The 24,284-nt window shown below is 39.0% G+C and overlaps 1 protein-coding gene across 4 annotated transcripts in view; it reads right to left on the bottom strand.

Annotated features, from left to right (window-relative positions):
- Positions 1–24,284, bottom strand: part of Ptprt (protein tyrosine phosphatase receptor type T) — a 1,029,624-nt gene that overhangs the window by 224,838 nt on the left and 780,502 nt on the right. The gene's annotated exons all lie outside the window — the stretch shown is intronic.

Consider the following 24,284-nt stretch of genomic DNA (forward strand, 5'->3'; position numbering starts at 1 on the left):
ATCTTTTACCCTTGGACTGCTAATACCTAGGTTAGGCACTTCCCTACCTTTTGCCTCGACTCAAATGGTCTCTTTGCCTCTAATTGATTTGGTCAATTAATCAGTCCACCCATTGATCTTCCTAATCATATACCACTGTCCCTCTTCAGGTACTTGGTGTCTATCCAGTCCAACTATTTAGTATACTCTAAACTCCTCATCTTGGCATTTGAAGCCCTGTGTATCTGGCTTCCCATCTTCCTTTGAGAACATCTTCTCAAGAGACCCTCCCCACTCATTCCAGCAGCTCCAGATCCTCGCTATTGCACAAACATCTTTTGGACCTCAGCCCACACCATCACCGGCTTGTATTTCTTTTACAGTCCTCTCCATCTCCACTGGTGGAAGCTTTTCCCTCTAGCTAAGCTTTTCCTCCTCCTCCTCCTCCTCTATGAAGCCCGTCCAGATCTGCCCACTCTGGACGGGTTATTCCCTCTGCTTCAACTCAATTAATCACTCTCTGGTTGGTTCTGCAACAACATGAGGTGGAATGACTGTCTTGCTGGCTAGACTGTGTCCTTAAAGAAAGAGGGAGTGCAGCTGCATTATCTCTGAGTCACTCTCCCCACAGACACACTGCTCAACAGGATGCCTGACACCAAGCAAGTGATCAATGAATGCTTGTTGAAATGAATCAAATTGGATTGAATTAAAACTGAAAGCAAGCATGAAACCAAACCTGACTGGACACAGAAATTTCAATCAAGGTAAACAGTGACTCCCTGGAGCTCCTGTCTGGTGATCTCATATCATTCCCTTCAACTTAGAAGGATATAAGAAGTGCTAGCATGTGCACAGAGATGACTGAGCCCTTATTAAATATCAGCTCTACGCCAAATGTACAGATTCTCTTTGTAAAAAGTTATTCTCAAGTTTGTGAATTGGACAACATCTTCTCATTTCTTTGAATGCCAAGTGTGTGCTTCTCTCAAATAAATGCTCATCTTTGAGAAGACCTTTATTGCACAGGTCTCTGGGAATCATGACTGAAGACAGAGGATCAATTTCCCAAAGTGCACCCCAAAGGAGACAACGGGAATTAATGAGGTGGTTGCAGAAGTGGCCCCAAACCACTCATTTAAAGATGGCTTAGTGAACTAGCATATGGTTTATTTAAAGAATGTGGTGCGGGCTCCTATTCTTTGATCAGATTATCCGTCCAAAGACATTTGGTTAAGAGGCACAATTTTGGTTAATACAGAAGCACAGGACTGTTTCATTAAGGGGAGAGGAAAAAAAAAAGACTACAGAGAGGCTCCTCCCAAGAACATGTAACATCCTCCATCTGGCCAGTATTCCCTGAATGTCCTTGAGCCTGGGAAAGGTCAGCCATGCAAATGGGAAAGGGGTGGGCATGTGAGAGTATGACACACTTGGATGAGTGCAGAGTACAGGTGGAGGTGAACAGTTCAGTGAGCATGCGCATTGCCCTACATGTATCTGGCCTGGAGTGTGAGAGTGAATGTGGCCAGTATCCAGGGGAGTGCATGTGGCACCTGAGTGTGAATATGTCCAAATGGGGATCTGCAGCACGTGGGTGTCTAACTCTAAGTGAGAGTAATGTCCCTACAAATGCGATAGTGTTGAGTGTGTGGGCTTCTAAGTGTGAATGACATCTGACCGGGTATGCGTATGACATCTTTTATGCTCATAAAGCCAGCTGAAGCCCCCAAGTGCTTAAATTAAATTACTTCCACCTTAGCTCTGGGGTTCTCCTCACACAAAATCATCATGCTTAACTGCACAGCTAAGCTCAAAGCAGACACTGGAAAGCAGCACAAGGACCAAAGACCCAAAGCTAGCCATCACCAGATGGGACCAGAAGGGTGCTTATCACAGGATTCACAGATCTGCACTGCTTTTATGTAACAATAGTCTCAAATAAAACTTGGAATCTGCTCGAGTGCTAATAGTAGCTTGACTAATTGAGGGTCCATACACATGGGGCTCTGACCTTCAAGGGAAAGGGCAAGAGTCAATAAGAAGCAATACAGCAACTTCATGAAGCAGCCAGTCTCCTGGGTTCTCTGCTGGGGCTAGCAACAGACTCTAAAATTACTCTGCACTGATTTGGGGGCATGCAACTCATCAAGCCTTCATATCCTCCTGACCGGGTCAGAAGGAACCAAGAACCTCATCCCCAACATCAACGGCTGAAAAGAGATGTGGGCCTCTGCTTTCTCCCCTCACTCAAGTCTATTTCCATCCACCACTCCGGCGGATCATCAGGTTGCCTTGATTTCTCATCCAGGCCTCACATCCTACCTTGAATTCTTAAATCGTCTTTGTCTTCCTCACTGAGACCTTTGGAGATTCCCAGAAGTTGGATTCCCCCTTCTAGAATCACTTGCTATTACCCCTGGCTCGCCAGTGCTGGGATGGACCAAGAAGAGCTCAAGGCTGAGCTCCTGTGTTACCTACGACTGATGTGAGATCCTGCAGTTGTGGACAGTCAAGGTAGGTCCTCGCTGGGTTCTGAATACTCGAATACTCTCAAGGCCCAGGTGGAAGGTGTAGCGTCTCTGCAGGGATCAGCCTGTCACCTCATGGCATGCCCCTGTCACCAACCTGATGACTGAAGCTCCACTTGTCAATTCAACCAAACCCAAAAGAGATGAGGATGCTAAGCCTGAGAGGTCAAGTGACTCACGCACGTCAAACTGCAGCAAAGCAGAAGGGTGGACTTCCCCTCCACAGCCCAGGGTCCTTTCTTTCCTACCTTCGGTCTATTCCCATAAACCAACACAATATGTGGGGGCCACCCGAGCAGTGTTTTTTCTTTGACTTGGTGGCCTATAGGGCTTAGCTCTATCTCAAGTGGCCTCACAGGAAACTACAAAAAATAAAATAAAAGAGAACATGGGTGGTGGTGGTTTAACTGTGTCGTCAACATATGGTTCATATTACGAATGGGATTCTCGTGTCAGCGCCTGCTCAGCAGTCCCAACAAGGCCACTACATCTGCAGCTTGTCCATTCAGAGGCAAATCTGCAACCACAGCCGGAAAGACAGAAGCCATTTTTCTCAGATCAGTCTGTCTGCCAGTAGATCCAGCCCCTCTCCAAGATCAGGTAAGTGTGACTGAATAGGGGGAGGGAAGACACAGCTTCCTCTCCCTGAAGGACACGCATTAAGAAGCGGCGGGGGGAAAGGAACAAGAAACTCGGGATGATTTTTGTTTCCTATGTTAACTTTGTTCTCATCATTCTCTTGAAAATATATATTATATATGAGCATGCTCCTTTCAGCTTTCTGGTAGTGATAAAATTGTACCTAAATAAGAATAATGGCCCCAAAGTCATACCTCCAGCTCCAGAGAAGTGGCTGCAATAAACTATTCAGGGTCATTTGTAAAGACAAGGGGTATTTCTGAATAGGAATATTCTGAGAACATGAGAGAAGAATAACTTAAAAGGTTCAGCTCACAACCCATAGTATTTACTCAGACATTTTCCCCCTCCTTTGTCACCTCTATTTCTCCCAAAGAGAAGATGGACATTCACGACCATTCTCTCTGCATGACTTACCCTGAGGGTCTGTTCTTGCGGGGCTCTGAAAGCTACACTGTGTTCCCAACCCCATCTCAGTCACTTTAAAATGGCAGCTGAGGGGTCAAAAAGAGTCTGTATTTTTAGCTTCATTGTCTCCTGCCATCAGAGACAAGAACACCCACCTTGGTCCCAGATCCCAAGAGCCCCAACACCCAGAGACTGCTGCCTCCGACCCCATTCAAAGTAGAATCTAATGACTCCTCCAGAGACTCTGGAAAACCTGCTTCAGGACCATCTTCCTCCCCGTGATTCCTAAGCGAATGGTTTACCTGGTGAACCCTGCTAGTGTTTTAGATGGTAACTCATGCTTCTCAGACCAGAATCCACAGAGGGGGCACCAGGGACCGTGCTTCCTTCATTGACAATTCCTGTGACCTCCTTTCTCTATCAAGGGAAGGTGCCCCCTACCAGGAGTGGCATCCATCCAGAATGTTGAATCCAGGTGAGAGACGAAGTGTAGCTTCCAAGGGAAGATTGCCCAGCTCTAGGAATGTGCAGATTTTGGTCCATGTTCTCCCAGAAAGATTTAAGATGGAGGGTTCAGGAGTCACTGGAGATTCTGATTCAGCTGGAGCACAGCCAAGGAATCAGCGTGAGGATGATGAGAATGTCTTAGTTCAGATTCTTCCAGAAACAAACCCTGGAGTCAAAGATTCGCTGCAAATGATGTATTCAGGAAATACTTCCAGGAAAAAAACAGCAAGGAAGAGAGGGGAGAGGAGGGCAAAAGGGAGCAGGCCAAGCAGGTATGTGATATCAGTGAATCTGACCCTGTAGGGAGCTCTGCAATGTAAATTGTCTTATTTCAAATGTTTGAACCCCCAGTATCAGTTATTGGTTATGGGTTGCCCCCAGAGAGGGGTAAATTCTATGGGGACAGACAAGGCCTCTGGGATGGCCTAATGGCAGCCCTCCAAGGCAGGTCACCTTAAGGACCACCTGTAGCAAAGGACACAGCAGCAGGAGGATGGGCACCCTACAGGAAAGGGGAGGTTCAGGTGACAGGATCTGTGTGGATGCCCACAGTGTCCCCTGATGGGTACTGTTGAAAATGACCATTGGGACTTGTGGATGATCCGAGACATACTTTGACAAAGCATTTTTCAGCCTCTGTTTCCAGCCCTGTGCTGCTGAGGCCACACGGTAACCCCTCGTCAATCTTGTGGCTTTTCCACCACTGATTCTTGGAGTGAAGGCAGACAACAGCTGTCTCAGGGGTTGCTCAAGCTCCATAGTTCTCAATGGCTGCACATTGCAATCATCACCCCAAACCAATTGAATTAGAATCTCCTGTGACTCCTGAACCCTCCCACTTAAGAAACGAATAGGTTTTATTTTACAATAACATGCAAGTACAAAGCCACAAACTTAGGCAATTCTGGTACTTCGACTTCCTTTATACCCAACAGGAGCATCCCCTTCCAGCATTCTGGCTCCCTTAAAAAAATCACTTATTTGGGTCACACCAAGTTCACACAGCATTAATTCATAATTATCAGTCATCGTCTATCACATCTTGAGTTATTATGTGCCACATCTCCTGATTTATTTCTCCCATAGCTTTTATCACAATTGAAACATCTTACTTGATTGTTGACTAGCTTTCTGCCTGTCCCCAAATAGAACGTGAACTCCATGAGGTCTGAGACCTTTCTATCTAGCTCATTGCTTTTAATACCACGATCCACACAGAAAATGCGTTCGCCAAGAATTTATTAAAGAAATACATTTACAAAATTTCACAAAATGAAATGAAGTGCTCACTCACATCAGTTCTTACCACATGCCTTAACATCTCTCTAGAAACCCTTCTATCTACCCACAATACCCTTTCTTTCTTCTCCGTCCTGAGAACTCTTCATCCAATTAAGTACCCAGATCAAATGTCAGCCTTTCTGAGGAGTCTCTCTTAATGTGCAAAACAGAGCTAGTTCCTCCTTCCTCTGCCCCCAGGGCTCTTTATCCATATTTCTCTCATGGATCCCATTGCTGTGTTCTGCAAGGATGGCCTCATCTGTCTGAAAATGTTTACTGAGCACTTGCTAGGTCCTCCTATTTTATCTGACCTTCACAACAATTCCAAGAAGCAGATATTGTCTCTATTTGATACAATAAGAGAACTGAAGCATAAAGAGGTTCAAAATTTTTCCCAGGGTCTCTGCTATTTGAGTGCTGGGGCTAAGATTTGAACCCAGTCAGTTTGATTCCTGAACCTTACATCTTAACCTTGGGCTTTTTACTACTTTGTGTAAAAGGATTAAACCATCATCTTATTCCAGCAGATACTTTGCTTTTTATAAGAAAAATTCTTTATTTTGTCAAGGAAATACAGCAATATCTTATAATATTTGGAAAGTAGAGAAACGGGAAAAATGGGTTTCCTTTATCTGCCTGCTATGACACAATCTCCAAAGGCTTGTTGGTGAATCTTTTCACATCCTTTTCTTCTGCAAGATTAACCTCTGATTTAATATTGAAAATCAATGGTGGAAAGCCTTTCTTTTATTGACATTCATCTTAGAGTCAGCTTGGTTAGTTTGCACATATAGTTAGCCACTCTTGTTTGTAGTTTCACTTTCCGAGGTTTCGGTAACTTGTGGTCAAACTACAGTTCAAAAATATTAAATGGAAAATTCCAGAGATAAATAATTCATAAGTTTCAATTGCGCAGCATTCTGAGTACCATGGTAAAATCTTGCACTGTCCTACTTGGTCCCACCTGGGACATGAATCATCCCTTTGCCCAGTGTATCCACACTGTATAGACTACCCACCCTTAGACACACAACAGCTGTCAGAGTTATTAGATCAATTGTCATAGTAGCATTTTAATACCATGATACAAACAGAAAACGCATTCGCCAAGAATTTATTAAAGAAATACATTTACAAAAAAAATAGTGCTTGTGCTCAGAAAGCTCTCATTTTTACTTAACAATGGCTCCAAAGCACAACACTAAGGATGCTGGAAACTTGTTATGACAAAGAGAAGCCATGAAGTGCTTCCTTTAAGTGAAAAGATCAAAGTACAACAGGAAAGAGAGAGACTTAACTTTTATGATAGTACATTTTATAATTGTTGTATTTTATTATTAGCTATTGTTGTTAATCTTTTACCATGCCTAATTTATAAACTAATCTCTATCATAGATATGTATGAATAGGAAAAAAATAGTCTATGTAGCATTGGTACCAATTGTGATTTCAGGCATCCACTGGGGGTCTCTGCTATTCCAGGAGACCCGATGATTTAGTAAACCTCTTAACAAATTTCATATTAGCACCACTGAGAATAGCCAAACGCATAGAGTCATGCCTGGCATACACTAAGGATTACATTGTTCACTCACACCTCTCTTTCCAAAGGTTACTTGATTTAGTGATCTACAGGAGCATGTAGGCCTATTCTGTTTATGACTGTGACCATGATCTATTGGGACTTGGCTAAAGCACTCCTCAGTGAGATTTGTTTAGCCTTGTTCTCTCACATGTAGTCACTGTACTGCACAAAGCTAATATGATTTCCCATGACAGTAGGAAGCCACCTTGTCTCTATATTTTTTTCAGATTACTCCAGTGCTCTGTGCTAACTAAGACAGTTATGGAGCAAGGTCTCACACAGTAACAACTGGCACCAGAATTGGCTCATACATAAGAGTAATGCCTTTAGCCATCAAAAAAATTGTTTAATCAATAGTAAGTAAAATCTGTTCAGAAAAGCAAAAACAGATGCAGCACATTTTAAGCAGATTTTTAATAAAGCTGATGAAAATATAGTATTATCACTTATAAACCTGGTTTCTAGTCCAAGATCTGCTAAGATCTGGACAGATCACTTAATCTTGCAAGACGATGCTGTTATTATCCCTCTTTATCCATCTTCTTGATTCTCTGTGAACAACTTCTATCTTTTGTGTGCTTTACTACTAAAGGAGGCACCATGAACTTCATCAGAGGGTTATCTTATAATGACTAGAGGTCCTTTTGCTGGTAAATAGGGCTTCAGAATTTAAATCCTGGTCTTCTCTAACCCATGCCCATATCTGACCCCAGGCCACATTGGCCAGTGCTGACTTTGGGCAGAAATCCTGCTCCTCTGCCTCAAGAGAGACAGGTTAAAGGTGTAATGCACTCTGTAGACCTCCTTACAAGAAAACACCTTTGTTTGGCTTCTTTAGCTTCTCTGTCCCTTGCTGATTTCTACCAGGAGTGTCCCCTTAATAACTCACTTGTGTTCAAATTCAAAGGGGTACAGTTTTGGAAAAAATCTAACCTAAAATAACCTCTATATGCCTCAATGTCCTTGTAGTTAAAATTAGGGAGTGGACCTTCTTGAATGGTGAAATAAGAAGTTTAACCTACTGTCTCCCCCAAGGAGCATTGATTAAATTGGACAGTTTGTCAAAAACAACCATATCAGGAGTGGTTGGAGAAAAAAATGATAGCTTTATACATCTACATGAGAAACGAAGAAAAATCTCAAATCAAAAACTAGGTTTCCACATTAAGAAAGCAGAAAAATAAGAGCACACAAAAATAGAAAATTTCAAAAGACCGATAACAAGTGAAATAGTTTAATTCATACTTAAAAATCCTATACACACACACACACATATATTCCCCAGCCCATATGGCTTCACTGGCGAGGCTCATCTCATATTTAAAGAATAGTTACAACCTTTCACAAATTTATCCAGAAAATCGAAGAGGAGTGAATACATCCTAGTTCATTTTATGAGGTCATATATCAAAACCGGAGAAATATATTAAAATCAAAGAAAATGGCAGCATTGTCATTGTCATAGTTCATTCATGAAATGGCCCCCAACTGAATCTAGTAACATATTAAGAAGATTAAATATCATAAATGAGATTTATCTCAGGGTTATAGGTTGTTTTAACACTCTAGAATTAATAAATGCAATATTAGAAAAAACTAACAGGACAAAGGACGGAAATCCATAATCACCTCAACAGATGCAGATAATATTTGAGAAAATGCAGTACATATTTATGATAAGAGGTATTTTAGAAAGGAAAACAGGGATGGAAAGTGATTTTCTCAATCTGTTAAAAAATATTTAACAAACAGTGACAACCAACATGATTCTTAAGTAAAAAGACAATGATCTACCTCTAAAATCAGAATTAACACAAGGATATCTGATTAACAGTAAGACTTTTGTTTGCTGATGATGTGATCTTTTATATAGACAATCCTAAGAATTTTCTATGTACACACACAGAAAAATGATTTAAACTTAGAAATTATTTGAACAAAATCACAGATAAAACAATAATATGTAAAAATAATTATATTTTTATCAGTGGAGAAGAGCAGTATAGAAATAAAATTAAGCAAACAAGTCCATTCACAGTAACATCAAAAAGAATAACTAGAAATGAATTTTAAAAAAGAAATGAAATAATCAAACTCTAAAAAGTAAGAAAATGAAGAAGATAAAAATAAACAAAAATAGCTGGGCATGGTAGTATCACATGCCTATAATCCCAGCAACTTGGGAGGCTGAGGCAGGAGGCTAGCAAGTTCAAAGCCAGCCTCAGTAATTTAGTGAGGCCCTAAGGAACTTTGTGAGACCTTGTCTCAAAATAAAAAATAAAAATGGCTAGAAATGTGACTTAGTGGTAAAGCACCCCTGGGCTCAATTCTTAGTACCAAAAAAAAAACCCCTAAAGACAGTCCATAGATTAGAATAGTCAATATTGTTAAGATGATAATTCTATCTAAATTTATCTACAGATTTAGTTCAAACTCCATCAGAATTTAGGAGATTGAAAAAATGAATAAGCTGGTCCTAAAATGTCTATGAAAATGTAAGCATTAGTGATAAACAAAACAATTAAAAATAAAGATAATTTTGTAGGACTTATATTTTCTGGTTTCTTTAATTATGAAAATCGATAGTTTTTGCTGGCAAAGGATAGACATATGAATTAATGAAAACTAATTGAAATTCATGAAATAAACTCTTATATTTATGATGGATTAATTGCTGTCAAGGTACCAAAATGATTCAATAGTAACTTGATAGTCTTTTCAACAAATGGTGCTGGGTCAATTAAATATCCCCATGTGGAAATCTAAGTTTAAATTTAAAGCATATACAAGAACACACCATGTATGATACACATGCAAGAGCTAATACTATAAAACTTCTAGTAGAACATCTTCAGGACTGGGGTGTGGAAAAAAGTAAATAGATACAAATCCCCAAATATGATATATTAATAGGAAAAAAAGACAAACTAATAAAATTAAATTTTTTCAAATTTGCCTTTCAAAAATACTATTAAGCAAATTAATATGTAAGCCATGTGCTGAGAGAACATATTGTAAATCATATGCAAGATAAGACGTGTTCGACACATATAATGACCCATTGCAATTCAATGATAAGAAGGCTGGTAATCCAATTTAAAAGTGGCAAAATATTTGACTAGACTTTCCATCAAAGATGAAATTCAAATGGCTAATAAGCTAATGAAAAGATGGTCAACATCATTCATCATTTTTGGAAATGTAAATTGAAATAATGAGAAGCCCCGCACACACATATCCATTAGAACGGCTATCAGTCAAAAGTGACAACAGAAAGAGTCAACAAGAACAAAAACCCTGAAACACTGCTGCTGAGAAGGTGACCTGGTGCAGTCACTGTGGAAAACAGTCCTACAGGTCCTTAGAAAGTGAACTTCCAACCACCATCCAGCTATTCCACTCCGAGGTGTCAACCCAAGAGAAGTGAAGACATATCAACAAGAAAAAGCACATGGCTATTCCTAGTAGCACTGAATTATTCAGAAGAGCCAAAATATGAAAAACATCTAAACATCTATCAACTAGTGAATGGCTAAACAATATGTGGTACAGCACATCTAGACAGTGGAATATTACTCAGCAATGAAAGAAAGAAACTCTTGCTCTGTTCCCCATGGAGGAAGCTCAAAAACACGCAAAATAAGCAAAGCCAGGTCTGCATATATTGTTTGATTCGATGCATATGAAATGCTGAGAAAAGGCAGTTTCACTGGGACAAATCAGATTAATGATTGCCTGGGACTGTCAATGGAGATAGGAATCAACGACACGTGGGCGTGAGGCTTTATAGTGTGATAGAAATGTTCTAAAATGGCATCAAGGTGATGGTTGTGCAACTCTGTAACCGCGCTGAAAATCATTGAATTGTACACTTTAAAAGGGTGAATTTTATGGCATATAAGTTATACCTCAATACAGCTGTTAAGGAGATGAGAGAAATGGAGTGAATAATCTCGAATGTTCTTTCTTCCTTCAAAAGTATGCTGGAGCCTTTTTGTACGCACAAATTTTAATACAAAAATGCTATGATAAAGGATTGGTATTATCAGACAAGATGGACTAAGAAACAAGTGTGGGTTTTGCAATCCCCAACAGAATCTAACTTTGCAATTCATTCCCCACATTAAAGGTCACTCAGAACGATGGAGCTGAAATTTACAACCATATGTCTTAGTTAGCCAACCTTTATTCCAAGTCTCTGGGAGTGCTGGATTTTATTCACTATTTGCCTAGTTCAAAATAGCTCCCAGAGGTCACTATGAAATTGGGGGTGGGGGAGGGGTGGGGTATGTGCATTTGTGCATATATTTACTTGGTTTCTCATAGCTGTGTGATCTATTGCCCCAATCTGTCTGTATTTTATGCATTTATTCATTAGATATTTATTGAGTGATTATAGTATATCCAGTGCAGGCTGGAGTGCCACCTGGCTTCCTGGTACTGGGAATATTGAACCAACATAAGGCGACAGATATTAACTCTTCATCACAACCCAATGAAGTGTAAGCAGGAGAGGAGCTTGGCTGGGGAAGCATTCTCAGGAGAAGGGAGCCCCCAGTGCAGTATGAGGACTAAATGAGATAATGTCTGTAATGTGCTTTCTAGAAAGTGCTCTATACCATTTGACAGAGAGAGAGAGTCACAAAGGCTGGGTGCATTATTGCAGTACCTCTGAATGAGACGATAAGGAGTCATCTCATGTTTCATTTGGACCCTTCTCCTGTGATCGAATTGCACCTGATAAATTTAATAAAAAGTGGATTTTGGGTAGGAATTTAGAGGAAGAACAATATGTCCTGAATTGGAGGGTAACTTGGCTTCTCAGCACTGGGAGCTTAGAACCAAGGCCAGGGAGACAGACATTAACTACATCACAATCCAGGGACGTGAGGGCAGAGAGCAGAACTCTCCAGGGAAGGACTCTGAAGACAGTGGAACCTACACTGGAGTCCAGGGACTAAATGACAGTTCCCCTGAAAATTCAAGGGAGTTTTCCTTATTTTCAGATGATGGCTCGAGCTTCCTAGCCTCTCGTCCTATGCTAGCTTTTATTGAGTGTTTATTATGGTTAAGATAGTATTTAATGAAAATGCAGACGGCTGGTTGTTCACTCTCTTTTTTCCTAATACTACATCTAGTCCCTAAGCAAGTCCTGTGGCTCCAACTTCAATAGATCCGGAATCTGACCACTGCTCACACTGCCTGCAGCTACTACCCTGGACCAAGTCCCCATCATGTCTCGACTGGGTTATTGCAATAGCTTTCTGCCTTTCCCCCCACTTCTGCCTCCAACTACTTACTCTCAAAACTGACCAAGGTGACTATCTAAAAACATGGCTCAGGTCATCACGCTGCTCTGTCCAACCCCCCTCTATGTCACCTACCTTCCTTAGAGCCAAGGCAGTATTCCAGCAGTGTGTCTGAGACTTACTCTTATGAACCCTTTATGCTCACCTTTAAAATCTTCTGTGGTTACTAGCTGTAAAATCTTCTGTGCTAACAGCCTCTGCTGTTCCTTGTACCCTTTAGACACTCTTGTTTCTTTGCACTTTTTCTTCCTGGTCCCTACAATCCTCTTCCTCTGTACATATATGATCCTTGGAAGACTGGATTTTTTTTTCCTTCCAGTAAAGTCTTATTTGATGATGATGTTTAAACTAGCAACTCAAACCCACAGCTAGCCTATGTTATGGTTTAGATATGAGGTGTACCCCAAAAGCTCATGTGTAAGACATTGCAAGAACAGTCAGAGAAGAAAGGACCATGAGCGTTATAACCTAATCAGTGGATTAATCCACAAATATGGATTAACTAAGTGGTAACTATAGGCGGGGACAGTGTGGCTGGAAGAGGTAGGTCACTGGGGCATGCCTTTGGGGTTTATGTTTTGTCCCTGGTGAGCAGAGCTCTCTCTCTTGGCATCCTAGTTGCCATGTCCTGGGATGCTTTCCTCTATCGTACCTTCTGCCACGATACTGTGCCTTATCAGGGGACCAGTGCTATGAAGTTGGCCATTGATGGACCGACACCTCTGAAACCCTGAGTCCCAAATAAACTTTTCCTCTTCTATGTTGTTCTTGTCAGTTCTTTTAGTCCCAATGATGACAAAGCTGACTAAAATACTCTATTACAAGTCCCTGCTTAATTTTTCTCCATATCATCTATCATCATCTAGAAGCCCTAAGAAGTTAAGTCCCTTTAAGAAAACACTACGAGCCCAGCACAGGTCAACCTTCCTTGGGAAACAGGTCCTGGATAAATATGGGGCCAATAGATGACCTTTGGGCAGATGATCTTGATTTGATGACCTTCCCCAAAATGCTGAAGTACAAAGCAAGGTGGAGATTCTTCTCCGGGCTCCACAACCTCTCTCTGCATGATATGCTGAGCAAGTCACTTTAGTTGTATCTAAAATGGGGTAATTCCGACCAATGCAATAAGACAAAAAACAGAAGAGATACACATCTTAGAAAGAAAAGCAATTCATCATCATTTGTAGATAATATGACTGTGACCTAATATACTGAAGAGAATCAACTGAAAGACTTCTGAAATTAATGAAAGAATTCAGTAAAGTGGTTTGATCTAAGATAGAGATAAATAAACTGTACACCATGAGAAACAAGCTGGAGGATGTAATGGAAAAATCCTTTCAGAACAGAGTCCTTTAAAAATAGCTAAGGATAACACAAATAAGAAATGTATGAAACTGAAAGTAGAAGGTTAAAAACAAAACAAAACAAAAAAAAAACCTCTACTGAGTGATATAAAAGAGCATCCGAGCCCTAGCCCAGGGCTTGACAGAGTGGTGTTACATGATTGTGCTAAACCAAAGATGCATAAATACACAGAAATACTGAAGCTGGGTGGAAGCATCAAAAAGTGTAAAGATGTCAATTCTTGTCTCGTTGACATATTGTTTTCTTTGGAAAAAAACAAATCGTATACAATACGGGCTGGTTAGGTGGCATTTGGGAGGCTTAAAGATGTAAGTGATCTTAATTTGGCAATTGTTTGCTTCTTTAAAAAAAGGAAATCTATTAAGAATTTTTCTCAAAAAAAGGAATGAAGGTTAAAAAAAATACAACTGGATGTTAAAGCATATCATGAAACTCTAATAATTAAACCATGGTGTTGAATATGGGTTAAACAAAAGTGTCCTAGAGGAATGTGAGTAAGGGAAAGGGAGAGAAATGTTCTGTATAGAAATGCAAACAACCATATAATGAAAAAGAGAAAATGTTATCAAATAAAGTTGGAGAAATTCCCTAATTATAATGGAAAAACACCAAATTTAAGGCCTCATCACATATGAGAAGCCACATTATATTGCAATAGTTTAGAATTTAATTTATTTACTGAAAAATTTCAGGATGCCCATGCCAACCAAATACAATGTGTGATTCCTGATTAGGTCCAGGATTCAATTTTTTTAAAACCCTTAAAAGGATGGCTAATTGGGACGATTGGGAACATCTGACTATGAGCTAGATATCAGAGGCTAGTACCATATCAGTTTATAATATCCTGAGTGGGATACTTGATGGCTATGTAAGAGAATGACCTTTTCCTTAGGAGATGCAAACTAAAGGTTTTCAAGAGCCATGAATGCTACAGCTCACCCTCAAATGTTTCAACCACCATTTGAAAGAAGAAAGAAAGTAAATATGGCAAAGTGTTTACAACTGGTGAACCTGAGAGAAGGATACATGGCCTTGCTGTAGCATTCTTCAACAACTTGTAGGTTTAAAATCAAAGAAAAAGATGCTCCTGGGTGGAGAAAAACTCTTTAAGCAATAACAATAGAACAACTCACTAAAGACAAAAGGTCCATATGTAAACACAAAATATCTGAATACATGAATAATAGGTAAAATAGCAGATTAAGAAAACTACCCCAGAAAACACAAAGAGAGGGAAACTATTGTAACATTTAAGAGACCATAGTAGGTATGGAGGATTACAATAGCAAGGGGCACACATAAAAATCAATATATCATCTGAATAAAGACACAAGATCATATTCCCTCTCTATGAGGTAGAACTAGAAATTATTGAACCAAAATTTGAAACAGTTTAACTGGGGAAAATAAGAATTTCCGAACTATTTTCTATCAACTAGGAAATCAAAACCTCAATTTCATACGTTTTGGAAACTGTTACGACAAGAACAATGATGTTTAATGCTTACCGGGATAGGACTCAACCTGTTTTCGGCATCTGAAAAGCCTTTGTTATTAAACAAAAAAGAATGACAAAAAATTAATTAAGCATCCTATAAAAAGAAAATGAGAATAAACAATACGAGAGCCAGATGGCTTTTCCAATGAGTTCTTTCAATGTTTGGGGAACTGACAATTCCCATGCTATATAAACAATTATATAAGACAGGAAAAGACGGCAGGAAATGGTTGCAAATTGTTCCTTTAATATAATATTAAATCGGTTCCCCATAAGCAGGTCATTTATTCCAGGTATACAAGATGGGTTTAGTAATAGACAATCTTGGAAAATCTCACATAAGTCCACAGGGAAAGCTGATATGACCAGACGAGTAGACGTTAAACAGGCGTTTGATAAAATTAAACACCCATTTCTGATTGTAAAAGAGTGATAAAGATAAACTGCGGAAGAGAAACGATTTTCCTTATTGTATTTTAAGTGTATCTGTTTCAAATCTACAACTAGTATCATTCAAGGAAAATCTGCTGCAGGTCTAGTCATGCAGGTCAGGAGGGAGGCAAAAAAGCCGACTATGAACATCATTTGGCAACAGTGCCCCCAAATCTGTCCCCAGCGCAATGAAACATAAAACCCAAACCACAGCTACTGCAACTGGAAGAAGAGGGCACAAAATTATCATTATTCATAGATGATGTGATTATTAGCTGGTAAACCAAGATAATAAAATTTAATTAAAGAAACTCACGAGAGGTTTCAGCACACGGGATGGATAAAGCACAAATACACAGCACACACTCCAACACACCAAAGTTTCCCTAAATGCCAGCCAAATACAGTTAGCAAATAGCAGAAGAGGAAAGGCAGCATAAGATACCACAAGCTTAATACCATTAACGAAAAAAATAAAAAGCAATTTTAACAAGATAGCTGTGGATGGAATCTACATGATTGAATCGATGTAGTTTCCCTGAGAAATAGCAAAGACTCAAGTGAATGGATAGGCTCGCCCACCTTCACTATGAAAATGTCTGTGTTCCTATCATCATTTCAAATTAAGCAAAAGTTTTAATACAACTGAAGCCAATTCCTTGGGGATTATCTAGGAAACATGATAAAGCCATTTTTAAAATTCGTAGGGAATCCTAAGTGGGTGAAAATAGCTTAGGACATTTTGAACAAGGATCATTAGCAGGTCAAGGTATTAAAATGTTTTGTAAAGCTATGATTAAAACAGTGTGCCCAACAGAGGGACAGAGCTATTAAAAGAGCATGGAAAAACTAAGGATATAGTGGGATCCACACACATGCATCCACACACATGTGTACACATTCAAACATGCTTACACAAACCTTCACACTCTAAGAGCTTTAGTGATTTTCGGCAAAACAATATGCAAATGGAGAATCAAAGCTATGTAAAGTCTAATTTTTTAATTTGATAAATAAAAATGAGAAAAGACTCCGGTGTGAACTTTTAAAACTTGCTATCATTTCTATTAAAAGCATGTATTATTTTTTTATGATGAATCTTAATCAAAGATCATTTGAAATAAAATGATAAAATTTCACAAATTACTATGGTATTGTAATAAGGATCAAAGATATTCAGGAACCTAAAATTACTTTGAAAATGATGTTTAAATGTAATGTGTTACAAATAGCTACAGTACCATATTTTAAATTGATGGATGGATTTCTCCACTTCAGTGTCAAGTCAATCTCTACCTAACATACTTCCACCTTGCCAAGCAATGTTAGTTAACTATTTAATATTTACTGAAGATACCCATCCTTACCTGACTCCAGATGTGTTATTTTCTGAATCCAAGTTGAAAAGCATAATTTCTTTTTCTTTTTTTTGGTGCATTATAATTATACATAATAGGGGATTTATTATGTCATATGGGTACATGCACATGACATGATTTGATCCATCTCTTTCTCCAGTATTTTATCTTTTTCTCTCTTCTTACCTCTGATCTGCTTACTTACCACTACCTATCACCCTTCTGTTTATTATTATTATTATTTTAATTAATGCATTATAATTATAGGTATATATGCAGAATTTGTTGTGATAGGCTTGTACATGGAAATAGCATAATTTGGGTAGATTTTATACCCCAGTAGTTCAATCAGCTTTTTTGCTGATGTGCCTAAAGGACCAGACCAGCACAATTGAAGAGGAGGAAAGGTTTATTCAGGAGCTCATGGCTTCAGAGGTCTCAATCCATAGAGAGCTGGCTCCATTCCTCAGTGCTTAAGGTGAGGCAGGACATCATGGTGGAAGAGCTTGACAAAGGGAAGCAGCTCACATGGTCATCAGAAAGCAGAGAGAGACTCCACCCACAAAATACAAATGTATACCCCAAAGCCATGCACCCAATGAATCACCTCCTCCAGCCACACCCCACCTGGCTCCAGTTACTACTCAGTTATTCCCATTATGGATTAATTCAACAATTAGGTTAAGGCTATAACCCAATCATTTCTCCTCCAACCCTTCTAGCATTGTCTCACACGTGAGATTTTGAGAAAAATCACAACATAACAAATCATAACACCCAATTTTTCTCCCTACGTTCCCTTCAGCTCTCCCTCAATTCCCTTCCTCTATTCAATTGGTCTCCCTTGTATTTTCATGAGATCCCCCTCTATTGTTTCCTTTTTCTTTTCTTTCTTTCTCCCTCTCCCTTCCACATATAAAACATTCGACCCTTGATTTTCTGAGTCTGGCTTATTTCACTTAATATGATTGTTTCCAGTTCTGTCCATTTACCAGCAAATGCCATAATTTGATTCTTCTTTATGGCTGAATAGAACTCCATTGTGTACATATACCACATTTTCTTGGTCCATTTGTCTGTTGACAGGCAGCTGGGCCGTTTCAGTAACTCCACTGTTGTGAATTTCTATGCTAGGAGCATGGGTGGGATTCTATCACTACAGAATGCTTATTTTAGTTCTTTTGGATAAATACCAAGGAGTGGAATAGCTGGGTCACAGGGTCGTTCCATTTCTAGTTTTTTGAGGAATCTCCTTACTGGAAAAGTATAATTTCAATCAGTCAAGAATCCAGTAATGCATCAAGAATAATTATTAAATTATTAATAATTATTAGCTAATGTCATTTAAACAAAAACACCTTTTGCATTTTTAAGTCGACTTAACTAGTAGTGGTCCATGCAGAAGGTGCTAATGGACAATGGCTAGGAGAAACAGAATCCTTCAGGCCTGCTGGCCACTGAGCAGTGCAGGGCCAGCAGCATCCACATGGCCTAAGTCATGCTGGAAGTGCTGCATCTCAGGCCCCACCCTGGTTTCGAATCAGAATCTGGACTGTAAAAGAGCTCGGGTGAATTCAGTTGCACACTGAATTCTAAGAAGCAGCAAAGTGAAATAGCGCACTTTAGGGAATGGCAAAGTTTCCTTCCTGCTTTCTGTTTTTTTTAATAAACATTGTGAAGTGTTTGTTTTCTGTACTGTAGAGGAGAGTCAGGCTGTTTCCCTCACCCCAGGCCTCCTGATACTGCCTTCTTCTTCACATGTCTTAGGAAGCCACCCCTTCACCCTCCTGCCAAGTTCTCAGCTGAAATGGCATTGTTGTTTTCTGCAGTCACCTTACGTGGTGAGAGGAGCAAAGCAAAATAAAAACGAGCTGAGCTAGATGAGCTTCCATAGGGATTCGGGCTCCAAACCTCACGATTAAAACCCACAGTGATGCTTTCACACAAGTCGACAACGCAGCAGCTGTTTTTAAAAGAGTCATCAACAGGGTGCCTGAGATGTCTCTACTTGCGGCAAAGACACGTTGGGCAAGGAGAGTGTTGGGTGAAACCCCTCTGAGAAGTTTTTTAATAAGACCATCTGAAATCAATTATCCTCAAAAAGCCCTTCTAAGCGCTGAAAAGGTAAATGGAAATGATTACTAATTAAGCATTAAATTAATCATAATGGCTGGCATAGCAGTGCCAGATAGGGCACATCTATGCTAGGGATGAATTATAACATCAATTAAAACATTTTTTTTTCCTATGGGAAAACACAACCCACTGATGGGAGTGCTTGTAGGGATGCAATGAGCTGGAAATCATGTACAGATATGTGGATTCCAGGTCACCGGCTCATAGCACGAGTGCCTGTGCATTCTGGAACCCCACCATGAATCTCTGGATGTGTGGTGTGAGAATATGAACTTTGAACAAGTTCCAGGAACTTCCTGTGGAAGTCTTGCCCTGAATCTAACGTAGCAGCTCATTAGGGTAGTCTATGACCTCCTGGGAATTTCTGAGACCCAGTCATTCTTGTTACATTCCACTACAACGGAGTGTAGGGATTATAGGGGGGAAAAAAAAACCACTGGGTCATGGTCTCTGCTCCAGGAACTATCTCTTAACCCTAATACAATGGAACAGCCTCCCATCACTTTAACGACATTTTACTTAGCAACTGATGACAAAACAGCCAGTTGTGACTTTAAGACGAGTTGACTTACTAACTGCAACCTCTTGCCCATCTGATCTTGCCAGCTCTCATCTCATACCTCATGTGAGCATTTCTTTCCCCAATAGAGTCCCAACTATTCCTTTGTTCCTTCTGTACACAGAGGCCACCTGGCCTTTGTCTGTGGCTTGTGCGTGTGTATCTACAATAGCAATTCTATTCTTTCTTTATTCTCAAGTAAAAGTTCTTTTATTAGAGATTCCTCGATAGATTTTGTTTGATGCTGATAAACATAAAAAAACATTTTAATAGTATTAGATTTTTTTTTTTTAAATTTTCTCAATGTGCTGCTCTTCCCAAGGAGGGCCATAGCAATGGAGGGCAAAACTGCTGGTGCTTTAACATGCATCAAAGCAATGGCACCCAACTGTGCTTATTTTTAGATTCTTGACCACCACACATATGATATCGAAGACAAAATTGATGGGTTGACGAAAGTCCCTTGATGCAGCAATAAAATGTGTTGATTTTATTAAAACTCACACTTTGAGTAAGTGTCTTTTTAATATTCCTGTGAGATAATGGACAATATGCATCAATGACATCTCCTACTTTCCAAAGCACCGTGGTTTCTTGGAGGAAAAATATTTCTGTGATTGAGTTGATATTAAACTCACCACATTTTTTATGAGCTACCATTATTTTATTTTATAATGATTCATGTCTTGAGATAGGGTCTCACTAAGTTGTGCTGGCTAGTCTTGAATCTCTGGGCTCAAGTGATCATTTCTAGGCTCCATTATTTTTCCTTGAAATTGTGAATGATAAATTATGGTAATTCATACTGGGGTATTTAGTCAACATTTTCTCCAAAATGAATGAAGTCCACCTGTCACTTTAAGGAAAACTGACATTTTTTTTAAATGTTTTCAAAGACATAACTGAGCTTTCAAGTGAAAACCAGAATTTGGAAGACTTGTGTCTGCCATAGTGAACATGAGAGGTTCCCAATACTTAACATGAGATTGGTAGAGATAGCAAATGTGAAATTTTGATATGGTATGATGAAATGTCTCAACATTTAGAAGATTTTTATAACTGAATATTTTTCAAATAACCAAAGCATAATGTTGCAAAAACATGCCAGGATAAAAGACTATTTAAAGTGCAAGAGAGATGGATATATTTTAGTGTTACAAAGTACGAAACCCTCAGAAAACATGGTTTGTGCAATGAAAACATAGTTTCACTGCAAATAAATTTTAGGAAACTGCCACTCTGGATTTTTGTGCAATATTAAAGAAGAATATCCATAATTACCTGGAATGTCTATTAAAATATTCCTCCTTTTTTTCCAATTACATATCTTTCTGATGCTACACCCCAAACAATTCATAGTAACAGATCAAATGCAGAAATAGATATGAGAATCCAGTTATCTTCTACCAAGACAGATGTAAAGAGGATTTGCAAAATGGGAAACTGTATCTCTTCACATTGTCTTTATTATTTTGAAAAACAAATATTATTGACATTCACATTATTGGGCTCAGTAATTTTTAACATTTTAAAAATTTAGCTTTTATTTCTGAAACAGTAAATATTGATAGATAAAATCCACATGAACCAAAGCTCTTTGGGACCTTTTCTGATTTTAAAGAGTTGTCAAGGGGTTTAAAACCAGGAAGGATGAGAATCTCTGATCTAATCATACATTAAGGAAGACTGTCAAAATACCATAGGGCAGGATTCCTAATTCTTAGAGCTATCAGCATTTGGAACTGGATAATTGTGTGGGGAGAAGTTGTGGGGGGGGCGGGGGGAATCTTGTGCACTGTGAGATGCAAGATGCTCAGAAGCATCTCTGGCCTCTACTTGATAACTGAATACCAGAGGCACTACCCCCCCACACACACACATACACACTGTGATAACAAAAATACCTCCAGACAATAAAGAGTAACTCTGGTTGAGAACCCCTGCCACAGGTAAATGGGAAAGGATGTAAAAAGACATCTCTTTAGGAAAAGAAATGCCAATAGTATAAAAATACATGAAAAAAAATTTCTATCTTTCCAGTGAGGCAAGAAGAGTAAATCAAAATGACTGTGTGTTCCCATTTGAATTCACTGAATTAGCAGAAGTAAACAAAAATTACAAATGCCATTTCAGTGGGCGTTCTAGTTGAACTGGTGGGATTATATAATTACAGTTGCACTGCTAATTGGTTCATCAAATTGGGGGAAATAATTTGCCAATGGTTTTCAAGACTCACAGTATTTTTGTGACCTAGGAGTAAAAAGAACATAAGCTCTGGAATCAACATTGAATTTGAATCTTGTCTCTGAAACTTACTGGCTTTGTGACCTTCCTTAATTTATTTAAATGGTATCATTTGTTATAAAAAAAACCCTGAAGAATAATGTCTCTATCAATTATTATTGTGAGAACTGGATTAGATAATAATGTAAGTGAACTTCTTGTTAAAAATGGAAGAATTAATGCACTCCACTTACCTCTTCTCTCTCCTGAGACCTCATGAAAATGACAGTGAAAGATGAAAAAGAATATAAATCCACAAGGAAAAAAAGAGAACAGGAGAGGGACCATTGGTAGAGGAGATGTTTCGACAAAATTCTAGAAGACTAAAAATGGTCAGAAGAGAAGGATCTAGTGTAAAGGATAAAGAAAAGACAACTTGCAAAGGGGTGTTAATATGAATGAAGTTGATTTGCTCCGTAGATCTCTAAAGATACCCCAACCCTGGAGCAGGTGGGAGTGTGGAAATGAAATGTGTGGCTAGAAACAGGCTGTTGATGAAAATCTGCACAAAACCATCCAACTCTTCACCATAGAGAGTCACAGGTGCCAATCTCCTACCCCTCAGGCATGAGCTAGGAGGAGGCTTCATCCCTGGAGAAGTGAATGCCTCCACCTCCAAAAATACAGCACCTCCAGTCAACTTTTCCAGCATCTTACTTTTAAATGTTGCCTACCAAGGTTTACTGGTTAGGCAAGACATATTTCCAATGTGAAGATCATCAACCAATTCAAACCAGGAGAAATGACTCCAGAAGAAACTGACATAATACAGAAGTCAGTAAGGTCCTTTCCTCATCCCAAATTCTAAAAAAAAAAAAAAAAAAAAAAAAAAAAAAAAGTTTGAGAAACAATTACTACTATAAACAAGAAGGGTATGCTATGCTACAAGGAAAAGCACAGCAAATAGCTCTTGGAAAAGTCATGATTGCTAATATTATAAACAAATGCAATATAAGGTCTAGTGTTTTTCTAGAAAACAGAATAAAATGATCCCCTTCCCCCCAAAAATTAAAGAAAATGGTTAAAAAAAAGAAAGAGTATTTCATAATAAATCTGAGATGATGAATCTCTGTGGGAAATAAAGATATATGGCTAGCTTAATACAGATAATGCCTGAAGATAAATAGAATAATGGTATATGGATGAAGAATTAAATGAAAGAAATATCACCAGTGTACCAGATAGGCAGAGTAACACAGTAGCTCAGTGGAGCTAGAGGTCTCAGGAGAGAGAAGAGATATGTTCAAATTTCACATCAGCCACCTATGAGCTGCCTGGTCCTGGGCAAACTACTTAACCTTTCAGAACTTCAGTTTCCCTATCTGTCAAATATGGATAATACCAATTACTATCACAGAATTTTGATGACAAAGAACTAAGGTGATATATATATAGGACTTGTACCTGGCACTTTTAAATCTTTAAGTTAATTATATAATGCTATCATAAAAATAGTGTACCACTCGGTTCTGAAGTGACCTGCTTTTATGGAGTTATAAAATTAGCCATTGTGTATGGATCTAAGGGAAAACAGTGGTGTAACCATGCTGGGAAGTTGGAAGGGAGGGACTGGATGATTTAAGACAGCCAACTTTTCATCCATCATAGCAGGAAGTAAATGGATAATGTCTGCAATCAATAACTTTAGAATAGCACATTATGTAGTGACATTGTGGATTCCCACAAGAAACGGCAAATAATAGAAATGCAGTTGCCCCTGGGGCACAGAAGTGAGGGGTGATAAACAGTGGGGTAGAGAATGGTTTGACTATTTGATTTTCCAAGTATGTGTACTTTGCGTTTTTTTTTAAATTAAAGAATGAAAATGGATAATGTATATGAGTTGGCTGTCAGTGTCTGGCATATAATAATTGACGCTCAAAACCTTGGAGTTCCACTTTATTCATTTTAGTAATTTCACTCCTGGGGATTTTTTTTCCCTATTTAAAGATATAATACCAAAAGTGAAACATGAATAAATATGTTATTGCTGGATTATTTATAACAACAAATAACTGGAAATGACCCAAATTTTCAACCATATGGGAATGGCTAAGAATTATGCAAGAGCCTGATAGAATGCTAAAACCATAGCTTGAGTTTATTTCTTCAGATGGCTATGGTTGGCTAGAACCAATCATACATGCACGCACGTGTACGTGCACACATGTCCCTGATGTATGGAGACTGGGAAACAAGCCTGAGAGAACCAGGATGCCCAAAGCCAGGATAAGGAGGTACACTGTATCTTTATTCACAACTCCTTGGGTGCAAGGGGAGTGACTCCCAACACTTGAAGTTTCCTGTGACACAGCCTTTTACACTTAGAGTTCACATCACTATTTGGAGAGAATACGCACTAACCATCCATGCCGTTCAAGGCAATGATTTCCGGTGTTTAGAAG

Source organism: Ictidomys tridecemlineatus, chromosome 5, assembly GCF_052094955.1.
Source record: "Ictidomys tridecemlineatus isolate mIctTri1 chromosome 5, mIctTri1.hap1, whole genome shotgun sequence".
Taxonomy (NCBI): domain Eukaryota; kingdom Metazoa; phylum Chordata; class Mammalia; order Rodentia; family Sciuridae; genus Ictidomys; species Ictidomys tridecemlineatus.